The sequence below is a fragment of the Ambystoma mexicanum genome, chromosome 3q (genome assembly GCF_040938575.1).
Source record: "Ambystoma mexicanum isolate Mex_15411 chromosome 3q, UKY_AmexF1_1, whole genome shotgun sequence".
NCBI lineage: Eukaryota > Metazoa > Chordata > Amphibia > Caudata > Ambystomatidae > Ambystoma > Ambystoma mexicanum.
In genome coordinates this window covers 568544317-568558191 of record NC_090926.1, presented here as the reverse complement: position 1 = coordinate 568558191, position 13875 = coordinate 568544317, and the positions used below count along the sequence as shown (strand labels likewise).

Here is a 13875-nt window from a genome sequence, read left to right as displayed (position 1 = left end):
AGAAGTTGCCCAGACAGGATGGGTCGGCTGAAGGCTTTTTGGCAGGGGGTGCACAAGGGAGTGCTTGAGAGAAGAGGGGAAAGAGCCAGATGCTAGGGAGTGGTTTCAGAAGTCAGCAAGAGCCGGATCGAGGAAGGAGATGATGTCCTTAATGGTTCTGAAAGAACAGGGAGACACCTGCTTGGTTGAGACCTTCATAGAGTGGACTATTCTAGAGATATCCGGTGTGATAGCTGAGAAGGTGGAGAGAGTGGGAGGGGGTGAGAAAGCAGCCAAGATGCAGAGGGCCTGAGAAGGAAGAGGTGGGGTGGAGACTGCAGATGGATTGGCTAGTTCCTTGCAGCTTTTGAAGCATTCAGTCGTGTTGTTAGAGGCTGCCGAGATACAAGCCTGGATGTGGGCTCTCTTCTGGGAGCGGATAGAGAGACGGCCTTTGGAGTAGGTAGCAGGCCAGTTTGAGAGGATGAGCCCGAGGTCTGCCATTTCCGTTTAGCAACTCTCACTTGCATTTCAAAGCAGCTAGATCGGAGCCGTACCAACTGTTATGCTTGGAGGTAGGTTTCAGGTGGATCCTCATGACTGGGGCAAAGATTTCGGTGATAGCAAGATGAAGGTTGGCAAAGACAGTTTGTGGGAGAATCAAGAGGAGGGGAAGGCAGAGGGATGAAGATGGAGGCAAACGCAGCATCTGGCACTGGTTTCATCGGTCGGATGACCGCAAAGGAGGCTGGCAGTGCTGGTGGAAGCTCAGTCAGGGGGCTGCAAGGCCCCAGGTGAGAAGAGAGGAGAGAGCGATCAGACCAGGAGAGCATGGTAGTGAGAGGGTTGGAGAGCGGGAGATCAGGGGGGATGAAGGCATCAAGAGTGTGTCCGGCAGAGTGGGTAGGGCAAGTGTCCAAGAAGGAGGCGGTATAGTCGGCCCATTCCAAGTGGAAGACGTACACCGGGCCTGTCTGTGTCGAACCTATGCATCAATCCCCACTCAAGTTTCTCTCGTGGGAAACGCCTTTCCATGTGGACATCACCTCTGCCGGATGTGTCGGTGAGATACAGGCCCTATCCTGCAAGCAACGTATCGGACTTTCCACGAATCGAGGGTGGTACTGTGTACGCACCTGTTTCATGCCGAAGGTTCCGTAGGAATTCCACCTCAACAAGCCCTTGGTGTTGCCTGTTATCTTCCCGACGCCTTCATCGCTGGCAGAGAGGGCCTTGCATTCGCTGGGTGTTGCTCATGTCTTGAAGTTCTACGTAACACGCACAAAGAGTTTTCGGAAGATTTCTCAATTGTTTTTGAACTTTGGTCCTGTGAATCATGGGAAGGCCTTGTCCAAGGCTTCCGTTTCAAAGTGGCTCTCCAGCTGCATCATGCACTGTCATCGGCTGGCGAACCGGCCTTGCCGGGCCGTCCGAGAGCCCATTCCACAAGAGTGATCGCTGCAATGACAGCGGTCTTCTCTGGTGTGCCCCTGCTTGACATATGCAGGGCTGCGACTTGGAGGTCCATGCATACCTTCACTAAGTTCTACTGCGTCGGCAGGGATTCCAGGGAAGAGTCCAGAGTCGGCCAGGCAGTGCTATGCATCCTGTTTGCTTGAGGTGAGTCTGTTGCAGGGGTAAGTGTTACTTCTGTTGAGCATTGCCACCTCCCGTGGTTGTGTAACATTGTACTGCTGTGTATTCGTTATTCATGAGTAGGTGAATCCATGCCAGACCCCATGCTGGAGAAAATGTGTCACCTGTGACTATTGTTCTCCAGCATCGGGCTGTCATGGATTCACATGCAAATCCTCCCTCCCTCCCGGCCCCTCTGCAGCTCTTCTTGGTCATACTGCCACTTTATGTGCTTACCAAATCTGAAGATGGTTGCTAGAGGCGGGGCTTAGGGAGAGGACTGTCATTGAATGGGGACATTATGACCCAGAGGACAGTGATTGGTTTAGAGGAGAAATTGTTTTCAAGTGAAAGTGACACTGTTTTTTCTTTTACTGAGGCTTCACAGCCTGACAACAGGAAATATTCATGAGCATATGAATCCAGCCCAGACCCATGCTGGAGAATCGTAGAATGGAGAGTGTTGCTGTGCCGTGGGTTTGTACTTTGAAAAACAGGGTGGGCTAATATTATTCCGTATTCTCCCCTTTGTTAACCCAACATTATTGCAATAAATGCTTCGGTTTGTATCGCATCTAGTCCTATTGGCTAAACAGATGGGACACCTGAGGTAAGAAAAGAGACAGTCTATGTAAAAAGTACAACATAGTTTTGTATAAACAGCATAAAACATAAAACAGAGAAATGTTTGTCATTGGAGGCATAAACAAAAAATGCAAACTAAGAAAAACACACACCTTATACATTCATGTTCATTGGTCACACGACATGTAAGTTTGTAATCTGAGCGGTGGTGTGGGGTAGAAGGGGAAGCATGCATAGAAGGAAATTGAATGATTAGCAAAGGTAGCGAAGAAAAAGCGTAGATTAGTGATGGCAGCAAAAGTGAGACAGTCATTCCTGTCCTAACAGAGTGCTAAGAGCAAATCATTAGGCTAAACACAATTTGTGCAGTCACTTTGTTACTCCCATTTAGAAGTTGAAAATGCAGACAAAATCCTGATGGCATTTTTTCTCGGATGTGGCTTTGTTTTCCGAGGCTTGAGTTTTCCAACGCAGTGGGGGAATGAGTTCAAAGGAAAAGGAATGAAAAAACAGTCTTTGTGTGGGTGAATCTGATCGTGCCCACACTCCCCTCACATTTGTTGCGTTTCGGCGGTTTGAAACAAAAAAAGATTAAGTAAAATGAAGTATTCCGCCTTCGTCAGGGCAATGATGTTCAAGTTCTACAAGAGCGAGAAGAGAGAGAACCCCTGATAAGAGGGAAGCTTTAAGAATGCCTTGAAATCGGCAATCAATGCCTGTTTTAAAGGTGTCCAAAAAGATAGTCAAAGGTTAGTGGTGAGGTTATTCTTATTGAAAAAAGAAGGAAAAAAGAAAAACTCCACTATAAAGACATACAAGGTTGGTGGATTATTTGGATTTAACTTTCTACCGTGTCTGCCTAATCACCGTTGAAAGGGATAGAGAAGAAGTGCACATTTCCTATCCAGATATTCCCAAACGTCGGTGCCTCGAGAGCCTCGTCCCCTCACCGGTTAAGTGACGCATTGTAGGCGTGGAGGTGCAGATAGATCTGCATGCTGTGAGACTTGGGTACCTTAGTGGCCAGGGGGGTTGGAATCATCCCAGGTCACGTGTAGATGGAAGGCCAATTTCTCCTTGGAGACAGTGTAGACTGGAAGAAACCGGGCTAATAGGGGTGTATGCCGCTGTTTCTAATTCCCGCTTAGTTGGGCGGCTGTCCAGTCGGGCTGGCGAGACACAAAAGGGGGTATTGAGTGTGAGTGCTTGCGGAAAAACTGCATTGGGTGGTGACACGGCGTGCATAGGAACTGTTGGGGGTTTTTCATGCACGATACACACCTACACACCATGTGTGTTCCTGTCCTAAAAGTGACTGAGCCGGTTGCTAAATCTCGGCAATTCCCAGAGATTCGGAGAGTGCATGTGCTGGAAATACCAAGGTGCTAGTCAACCGAAGAGGGGGCCAGATGGTGTTTTGAACCGGAGTAAATCCTGGACTGTAGGTAGACAAAGGGAGGGGAGGAGAGAGAAGGGAGCGTGGGGAAAGAGGAGGAAAAAGTCAGTGAGGGTCGAGCTAGGAGGGGGGGAGATGGAAGAGGGAAACAAGGGGAAGGGAAGGGAGAAGGGCAGGAAAAAGAGGATAAGAAACCTGCATTAATGGAGGGCGCACAGTCTTTGAGGAAGGATCCAGTGTACTCGCACTGTGGCTAGCGTGTGCAGGGACTGCTTGACTGGTTGTTGAAAAAGCTTAAACAAGCCGTCTGGACACGGAGGCGGCTGGCGAACACGAACTATGCTCGCTTCGAGATGCTGGAAACAGGTATCTGTGCTCGCGGTGTGTGGATTGGTGGTTGCCACGCCAAATTGCAGCGTCACCTGATGTTTCCAAATCTGCTCCCCCTGCTTAGTCAGTGCAGGGCGGGAGAGCAGTCTGGTAGCTAGGCAACAGACGCTGGTCCTGACTGGGGGGGGGGCGTGGCTAGCTACAGCTTGTGTCGGAGAGATTATCCGAGCACAGCTGGACGTGAGTTCAAGGAGGAAAAGGGGGGGGGGCGAAAACTGGGGGGGCACCAGTGCTGGCTTGTCTCCCAGGTGGATATTGGCAGGATAGCTGTCACGTTTGGCAACCATCCCATATCTCGTGTCGGTGTGGATAAATGCTTTGATACCCCTCTTTAGGGTATGGACTGGGGTCAGAAGAGCATCAGAGTAGGCAGAATGTGCGCAAACCTCGGGGTCGCGTGATCCTCAAATGTTGCCCCCCCCCGGCAGCTTTTTTTTTTGGTGGGGGTTGTTGTGGGGGGTTTGGCACAAGGGGTGCCTGTATAGGCATGTGGGTGGATGTGATACGGACATGAAGTCCAGAAAGGTTATTAGGGCTGGGGATTGTGTAGCTCGTTGAGGCCATGATCAAAAGTATTTAATTTGTGAATCCATCTGCTCTCTAGGTTGAGGAGCCCGGTCTGAACGTTGTGGCCTGAATGCACTTTCTCCAAAGCCCACCATAAGAGATCATCAGGTGTATGGCGAGTCTCTACATAGTGCGTTACCATTGGTGACGTAAGGTGTTTGCATCGGATCCTGGATCGGTGTTCTGAGATCCGGGTTCCCATCTTGCGCATTGTTTGGCCTATGTATCGGTAGCCACATGGGCATTGGATACAGTAGACCAAATGACTGCTCTTGCAGTTCATGTGGTGTTTGAGAGTCCATTCTCTCCCTTTGTTGGAAAATGTCTTGATTTTCTTAGTGAATTTGCATATAGAGCATGACCCGCAGGGGTAATGCCCAGTTGTCTTGCGTAGATTCCAAAGGCCAGTGCTCTGGGTGTCCTGTATGTACATTGAGTGTACTAGGTGCTCTTTGAAGTTCCAAGCTCTTTTTAGAGCAAATCTCGGTGGTTGTTCCTCAGGTAGTTGTAGTGTTACTATCGGCCAGTACTTGTAAATCATCTTCTTAATTTGGAGAGAGATTGGCCCGTGTGTGGTCACACATGTGATCCTATTTGGTGCCTCCTCTCCCTGTAGTGATTCAGATTCCAGGAGGGTATCCCGGTTAGTGAAGCTTGCTCCTTTTTGAGCATTAGACACACGTTTTTTAGGGTAACCCCTCTGCTTTAGTCTGTCAGCTAGAAAGTCAGAGTTAGTATAGAAGTCTGATAGTGATGTACAGTTTCTTCTAACTGGCAGGAACTGGCCATACGGGAGATTATGTTGGACATGTTTAGGATGGTCCCTTTTAAAGTGCAGGATGGTATTTCGGTCTGTCGGTTTTCTGTATAGATTGCATACAAGTTTTCCTTCCATGGAGGATATTTGAAGGTCTAGGAAGTGGATAGTTTCGCGGTCATATTCCATTGTGAATTGGATATTTTCGTCACAGGCATTGAGCCAAACCAAAAAGGTTTGAAGTGATGTCTCATCCCCGGACCACAGGAAAATGACATCGATGTATCTACGCCATTCATGGATGTGGGCTGTCCATGGGTTCACTAGATTATACACATTTGTCTTCGAAGGTGGCCATGAATAGGATGGCCAGACTTGGGGTGAAGGTAGCGCCCATCGCCGTCCCTTTAATCTGCAGGAAGAACTGTTTATTGAAGGTAAAGAAATTCTTGCATAAAGCCAGGGTGAAGAGTTTTATGATAAATTCTGATGGAACTCGAGATTGGGTGTTGCTGCATGTGAGGTGTTCATAGACGCAATCTATGGCTGCTTCTTGAGGAATGGATGTGTAAAGTGATTTGATATCCATAGTCACTAGGTATTGAGATGCAGGATCAAACGGGAGGCCTTCGAAGATCTGGATAGTGTGGGTTGTGTCACATAGATATGCTTTGGTTTTAATACTGATGGGTTTAACAAACCAATCGATAAATCTACAGATTGGTTCCAGTATCGACCCACATCCTGATACATTGGGTCGTCCTGGGGGATTCTGTGCATCTTTGTGGATTTTCGGAAGAGCGTATAAACATGGAGTACGTTCTTGGGAGGTAGTCAGGAAAGATGCTTATTTTGTTCAGATCCAGTCACGGTCAGCAGCAAAGGCGACCATTTCTGCGATCTCCATTTTGATCTCACTGGTAGGGTCCTTTTTAAGCAGGCGGTAACTGGTCTGGTCCCTTAAGAGGTCCATGACCATTGAGGAGTATTGTTCGTTGGTCATCACGACAATGCCCCTTCCTTTGTCCGCAGGTTTAATTATGATGTCTCGATTGTCAGCCAGTTGCTTGAAGGCAGTCCTTTCCTTTTTGGTTAGATTCTGTCGTCTAGGGTAGTTCTTTTTACTCATTCTCTTAATGTCACTTAGGACACAGTTCGCGAAAGTAATCAGATCCTGTGGTGTCTGGCTGTCGGTAAGTGTAAAAGTGGATGGTGGATGGAGACCTGTGTCAATGTCTCCTATCTCATCGTGCTCCTTAAAGAAGACGAGTAATCTAAGGGTTCTGAAAAAACATCTCAACTCAACTTCCATGTTGTACCAATCAATGTTGGTAGTTGGTACAAAGGAAAGACCCTTTGATAAGATGGAACTTTGGCTCGGTTTAAGGTCAATCTCTGCCAGGTTAAAGATGGGTACCATATTTGCAGAGTGGTCTATCGTTGACGCCTCCGTTATCTGGGGCGTCTGCGTAGTCCTTGGTATGGCGTATTCCAGGGGAGGTACATGGGCGATCCCCATCCTCCTCCTGGGCCACCTCTTCCTAAAAAAGGAAATTGTGGGGGTGGCGGTGCTGGAAATTGTTGTTGGCCAAATTGTGGTGTATACGGTGGGTAATTGTAATTGGATCTGCTACCTGAGGAACTACTACTTGATCCTGCGAAAGTCACTCTCCTCCTGCCACCTCGCCCTCTAGTGTTAGGTGTGCTTCCTTGTTGTTTGTGTGTATTAGCAAAGTCGTCAGACGTGCAAGGGTAGACAAGTTCTGTGTTGAAATCTTTAATGTCTTTATGCAGTTTGTTCGTTTTCCTAGCAATGGTATTGGTTTTGAATACCTCAAACTGCTTGTTAAGTTAATTCAATTGCTCCCGGGCATTAGTTATAGCTGTATTCGTTTTGAAATTAGTTTCTTCAGTTTCTAGGGTTTTCTGTAGGCCTGCACTGATGCATTGGGCAGTAGTTATCGTCAAGACCATCAGGGCACGGCTACATTTTGTAGCAATGAAGCTAAAGTTTGTTGTGTATTCCTTGTCCTCTAGGAACAATCGTGGTTTGTTCCTCACAATCAGGCCCTCAGGGATAATACTAGATCTTAAATATTCCCTGAGGAAATGTCCATGTAATTCGGTTTTAAAGGATTTCTTTTTAAGATTCAAAATAGCTTCCGCAGTATTGGCCTGGACTCTTAGCTGGTTGGGGTCTGGTCAGTCGCAGAAAGCGGGGTCTCCAATTAGTTCAGAGGTTTGCTCTTCGGAATAGCTAAGTGTGGCACTTTCTGCCATACCTGAACACGAAAACGGCAAGGTGGATGCAATCTTAGGCAACTGGCACCAGGGAACATAAATATGTGGAGAAGAAGAAATTCAGTAGAGTGTTTTGGTACTCTAAATAGGTACAAAAAAAGGAGCACGTATTGGTATACAGATGTGCTCAAGGCAGGGAACAAAGTTTCAGAATGTGTAGATTTCACAGTTAGGAGTTCCCACACCGAACAGACAACCTGGTGTTGTCAAAAAGAAGGAATGGAGGTTCATATCAATCCCCATAGGTTAGGGGGAAGGGGTTCGGTGCAGCCCGATGGGAGGCACAAGCAAGACAGGGCAAATAAACTATAAATCATAGAATGGAGAGTGTGCTGTGCCGTGGGTTTGTACTTTGAAAAACAGGGTGGGTTAATATTCTGTAACCTCCCCTTTGTTAACCCAACATTATTGCAATAAATGCTTCGGTTTGTATCACATCTAGTCCTATTGGCTAAACAGATGGGACACCTGAGGTAAGAAAAAAGAGACACAGTCTATGTAAAAAGTACAAAATAGTTTTGTATTAACAGCATAAAACAGAGAAATATTTGTTGTCATTGGAGGCATAAACAAAAAAAGCAAACTAAGAAAAACACACACCTTATACATTCATGTTCATTGGTCACACGACATGTAAGCTTGTAATCTGAGCGGTGGTGTGGGGTAGAAGGGGAAGCATGCATAGAAGGCAATTGAATGATTAGCAAAGGTAGCAAGGAAAAAGCGTAGATTAGTGATAGCAGCAAAAGTGAGACAGAGTCATTCCTGTCCTAACAGAGTGCTAAGAGCAAATCATTAGGCTAAACAAAATTTGTGCAGATTAGGTTTGGGAGTGTCACTTTGTTACTCCCAGTTGAAGTCTAAGTTGAAAATGCCGACAAAATCCTGATGGCGTTTTTTCTCGGATGTGGCTTCGTTTTCCGAGGCTTGTGTTTGCCAACGCAGTGGGGAATGAGTTCAAAGGAGAAGGAATGAAAAAAGTCTGTGTGGGTGAATCTGATCATGCCCACCCATGCTGGAGAACAATATTCACAGGTATGTAACGTAAACCTTGTAGTGGTATACATCCACTTACCTAGGGCATTGGAAACTGTTTTTAAGTCTTGGACGCAGGGGACACCTGACAAGTCATATTGTCTTCTCGTATGTACTGTAACTTAGTCATTTCTTTCCCAGGTTACACTACTGCTACATATCGACTCTAACTCCACAAGTTGGAAATGGAGCGGATTTGATAATGAGTTTACCATGTGTTAAACAGTTAACCAATGTATCCTGTTTTGTGCGCTACATTTGAACTGAACTGCATTATCCACTGTATTGTTCTTTTCCTAGTTCATTTTTTAATACAAAAGCGGTACAGGAACGTCCTTTCCTAATATATATTTTTAATACCAAAATGGCACCAGAATATTGGGAAGATGGGCAAACAGACAATTTTACATTGTCCTGAACATTGTATCACTGGGGCCAGATAGTGCGAGTAATGAATTCACACTATATTTTGTTTTATTTGTCTGTGGTCAAAGAACACTACTTTTATTTTTATGGTCAGAATGTGAATGTTCTGTGACCAGTATTCTTAAGCTGTATACACTTGTAAAAAGAAAGTTGGTTTCTTTTGAGGATGCTGACCTGATCAAAGACGGTGTTGGAATAATGAATATCACTGGCATGTTCTGTAGACATTATTAAAATATTGAACTTGATGTCAATGACTTTCCTTTCAAAACCTGTATGCACTTTTAGAAATGTATTGTTACCAGTGTCATTTACAGATTTACAATTTACCCTTTTCAGGGTTCCACAATTGTGAACTACTGGATATGTGGCTACTACATGCCTGAAGATGTTCATTCACAGCAAATCAGAGCCGCAGTTGGATGCTGGGCACATACCTGGCAGCCCAATTCTTCAGATTCTTTGTTACCTTTGCTGCACCAGTTATCATTGAGGCCTTGGCGGCATTGACTACAGTTTTGACTTTTAGATGGTTAAACGTGAGACAGCCATCCATTCAATCCAAAGCTTCAGTTGTAAATTGCTGACAGAAAACTGAACAATTGCCTCTTTATCAGAAGTAAATACAGTCAAGAAAGGACTTGGCCTAATTTATATTGCTTTGCACTTTTGTCTGAGACTTCTAAGAAAAACATTCTCCGGTGAAGTTTGGGTGCCAAACACATATCCAGAACGTACTGTACAGAACTTTTGCTTGCAACGTCGTTTCTTCGCTCAGCTCTATTGAAAATCAAAAGCCTTTGTTTGACACAAATGTATGTTAAACATCTAGATAGAAATCTCAGCCAGTTAGCAAAATGTAGTTTTGAATTTTATTTACAGCACCAATAATTCTTTATTTAAAGATTACTGTACCTACAAAAGACAATAATCGAAAATTAATTGTATAGCATTGTGTCTTTATTTTTTAAGTCTTTACTCTGTGCTACAGCCGTCCGACATTTGTTTGTTGTAATAAAATTTCTCTGGGCTTGCCTCAGAAATTCAGATATACGCATGTAGATATTATGTACATAACCGTTCTACCCCTCTAGGTGTTGGGAGTCAAAGTATTCCAAATGCTAATTTATAAATATGGTCTTGGCATTGAAAAATTCCAGCTTCTGGCAAAGAGGGGTTAATATCACTGACCTAGAAATATCCCTCTTAATACAGAGGTTTTCAGTATTCATTAGGATTTTTAATGGAATATACATGTTTTAAATTGTAATTCTGAGCTTTTTAAAACCTAAATAATGTTTAATTTATGTTCTGTATGTTTATATTTTGTGCTACAGTACTTACAATAGGTCTTTTTAAAATTTATTTATGTATAGTAACACTTTTTTGTTGGTGGAGTGAAAATCTTTATGGTTTAAAGTATGGATTTACAGCAGTCAGTATAGTTGAGTTGGCATCCATAACCTTTAATATTGCACCGGTATCACAGTAAACTTGTTTTCTGTGGATTCAGCCTGATCAGTGTTTGTTCTGCTTTGTAAGTCCAACATTCACCTGAACGGGTTTCTTCACCGTTCTTCATTATTTTTGCCACATCAATGTCTTCAAACATCTACTAAATGATTGCCCTTTTGCCAATACATCTTCAACACTTACATACTATCTGCCATTAGGTTTATAGTTTCATTTTGGTTCTATATGCAGTATTTTTCTGCGATTAGTTTCCACAGCACTAAAATGAGAAGTTTGAGAAAACATGAATATTGCATGGTCACACATTTAATTTGGGGGGAAACAATATGAACATTTTCTGCTATATTTAATTATCGACAATGGTGAAGTGTTAAGATAATGATGAAGAAATCCTACTAAATTGTGACTGTTCTCCTTACCGACATAATTCGTTATAAAGCACACAATATTTCTTCTGTAAATGTAATTCTTGTTTTCTTTCATTTACACTAAAAAAGGTGTTGGGATCAAAGTTCTTTTTCTAAATGTCCTTTTACATGTTATGTTTGTACATTTCACTGAGAAACATGTTTTAGAAAAGATGTTCAAGTGTTGTAAAACTATCCACATAATCTATGATGTGGTAGGTTTGACAGGTTTTTCTTTTTTAGCGTTTTTTTTTTTCCTTTTCTATTCAACATCTTTATTATACTGTTAAAGGTGTCTGCTCATTCAGGCATAATTAAAAGTTATATTATTTATAACAAATGGAGTCCTGCCTTGTGCATGTATGAGATCAAAATCATTTTTTCTTCACGAAATGTGCGAACTGAAAATGCGGTCAAAGATTTGATTGTGCTTAGCGTGTTGTACCAGTTGACTTTGTGATTGGCACCCAAGGAACTCTTGACGCCTGGAGTTAATGGTAGTGATCCCTGGCTGCACTGTGGACCTTCCTTTGCTTAGCATATTGGGCAATTGCGAATTTTGTTTCAAAGCACTGGGAAAGTCAAACTCAAAATTGTAATTATGTTTGCCAATTATCTTTTGGGGGGGTTGTGTATGAACAGCTTATTGAAACTGTTAAATTGTACAGATATTGTTTATGATCTAAAGCTTTGTACTGTGGAATGTGCTTAATAAAAAAAAGTTTGAACTTTGTGTTTTTCAAAATGAAATGACCACTTCATGATTTTCGATTCATCTGACCGTCTCTCCAAATAAGGTACTTTTCATGGCGTTCTACCATCAGGATGAAGTCTTGCTGTGATAGAAGTTGGGACACCTTGTTGTCTGTCCCCTTCCTCAGTGAAGCATGTCCCACCAGTAGTAGTAGGAGGAGAAATGCAAACAGTAATTAGTTTAATAGAACCTTTAATCATTATGGCCTTATGTAATATTTTCAGTGGATGCAAAAAAGCTGCTTCCCATCAAGGGGAAGGGAAAAGCGCCACTCGCACTATTCTAACAACCATTCATTAGAAACGTATGCAACTTTTCAGAGTTAATTGTACTAAGCAACCTTCATACAGCGATACCACGGTCTTCTTCAACAGAAAATGTTTTTTCACCCCCTCAAACTCTTATTTCAGTCATGTGTAAATGCTTCATTGACAGCCTGATTATGGTCAAGATCCATCATGTAATGTCTTTCTTCTGGACCATGTACATTGCATTTGAAATGACCAATAACATTACTAATGAAGTTTTCCAAAAAGTAAATTATGACAATAAAATAACTAGTAATTTTGAGGCAGACTACGTGGATATATTATGCCTGCACTTTAGGTTCAACTAATTCATGTTGATTCACACTTTCATCTCATCCATATATGCCTTCCATTTGCCTATCTTAAGGAATAAGTACAGTCATTCACAGGATTGTTATGCAACATGGTGGCCACATAAGGACCGACACATCAACACGAATACTTATCACATATGTTGTAATATACGACCAAATGCAATATTTGTAACAGTATGATTTCTTGTACTATTCATAATGTGTCAACAATCGCTATCATGTGTACCATGTAACTAAGTTATTGCAAGTAACAGCGCCTCAATGCCCCTGGGCTGCTTGCGCGCTATATAAATATAAATAAAGGACTTACCCGTGGGTAACATCTCATGAAGAACTTGGCATATTGCCATTGTGCATTATGAGTAAAAACCAACCCGTGGACATACCTGTAGGGACAGCAAGGGCGGTGCACTGGTTTGTAAATTCAATTTTCCCCATTAGGATCCCAAATGCAGTAGGATCATTTGCACCCAGGATAGGCAAAGGATGTGGATGGTGTGGGGCCTGGACATTCAGTTTTCTGTCTCATCATCTACCCCATATTTTTAATATCTTATGTATTCATTATTTCCACGGATTACTCCTGATTGATATGCATCTCCCAGCGCAACTGCTCTTGGAAAACCTTTCTGCTGCTAAGGGGTGCAGCGCGTCTCTGCCTGACACCTTTGTGTCCCTCAACAGACACAGCATATGTAGATGGAGGTGCCATGCTCTGTGACCGTAGTTAATTGTTTCAGTGTACTCGCCATGCTTTAGGAACACTGCTTCTTTAGAGGTTTTCTTGTTCTTTTGACATACTACCGAATCCATCAAAGTCTTCAGGGTTCAGACCCTGTGTCGAGTGCAGACATCCGATGTCTGTCTCGGTTCCTCATAGGATCTGTCTTTATTTCCTCAATGAGGGACATGGGACACAGGATTGTGCTTCATGTTAGTCAATGCACCCCAAGACGCTTCGTGAACGGTAGATAAAGCTGTTCACCTTCCTCCATATGGAGAATGGTGACAAACCAGACTTGTTCTAGGTCACCCAGTGCTCGGACCGAAGAGTGGTCTACGGGGTCTGCAAGGACACAAAGAAGCCTGCAGGATGTCTTGTTCACCCGGCGGTTCTTCAAAACAACATTCTTCCTCATTGAAGAAGAGCCACCACTCGTTAGGTACCTTGCCCCACTCAACCCTCAGCTCCAGAGGAATATGGGGGACCTTCAGGCTTAAGATGCTCTACATTTTTGCCAAGGAGCTGGCGAACTCTGCACCAACTGCTTCAGCTCTGGCAGCACTGTCTGAGTCCACTGCGCTCAGACAACCCAGCAAAGATGCTGATCAATCGCGCAATTGTGCACAATTGGGCTCGGCCACGCAAAAGACTAACAAGATCCTGTCTTGAGGTCGCACTGCTCAGTCGTCTTACGCTGTCCGCCAACCTCAACACTTCCTTTCAAGGCTCAGACTGAAGTCGATAATGCTGGAATTCCTCAGGATTATACCCTGCCACCTAGGGGTGTATTCATGTCTTGCTTAGCGGACATTTATGAAGAGGGC

At 43.8% G+C, this 13875-nt stretch overlaps 1 protein-coding gene across 3 annotated transcripts in view; it reads left to right on the top strand.

Annotated features, from left to right (window-relative positions):
- FBXW11 (F-box and WD repeat domain containing 11) overlaps positions 1-11701 on the top strand; it is a 1385831-nt gene extending 1374130 nt beyond the window's left edge. For all 3 annotated transcript variants that reach the window (XM_069654341.1, XM_069654340.1, XM_069654339.1), the window contains one exon: positions 9411-11701. The gene's annotated coding sequence lies outside the window, so the exon portion shown is untranslated. The remainder of the gene's footprint in view (positions 1-9410) is intronic.
- Positions 11702-13875: the final 2174 nt, after the last annotated feature.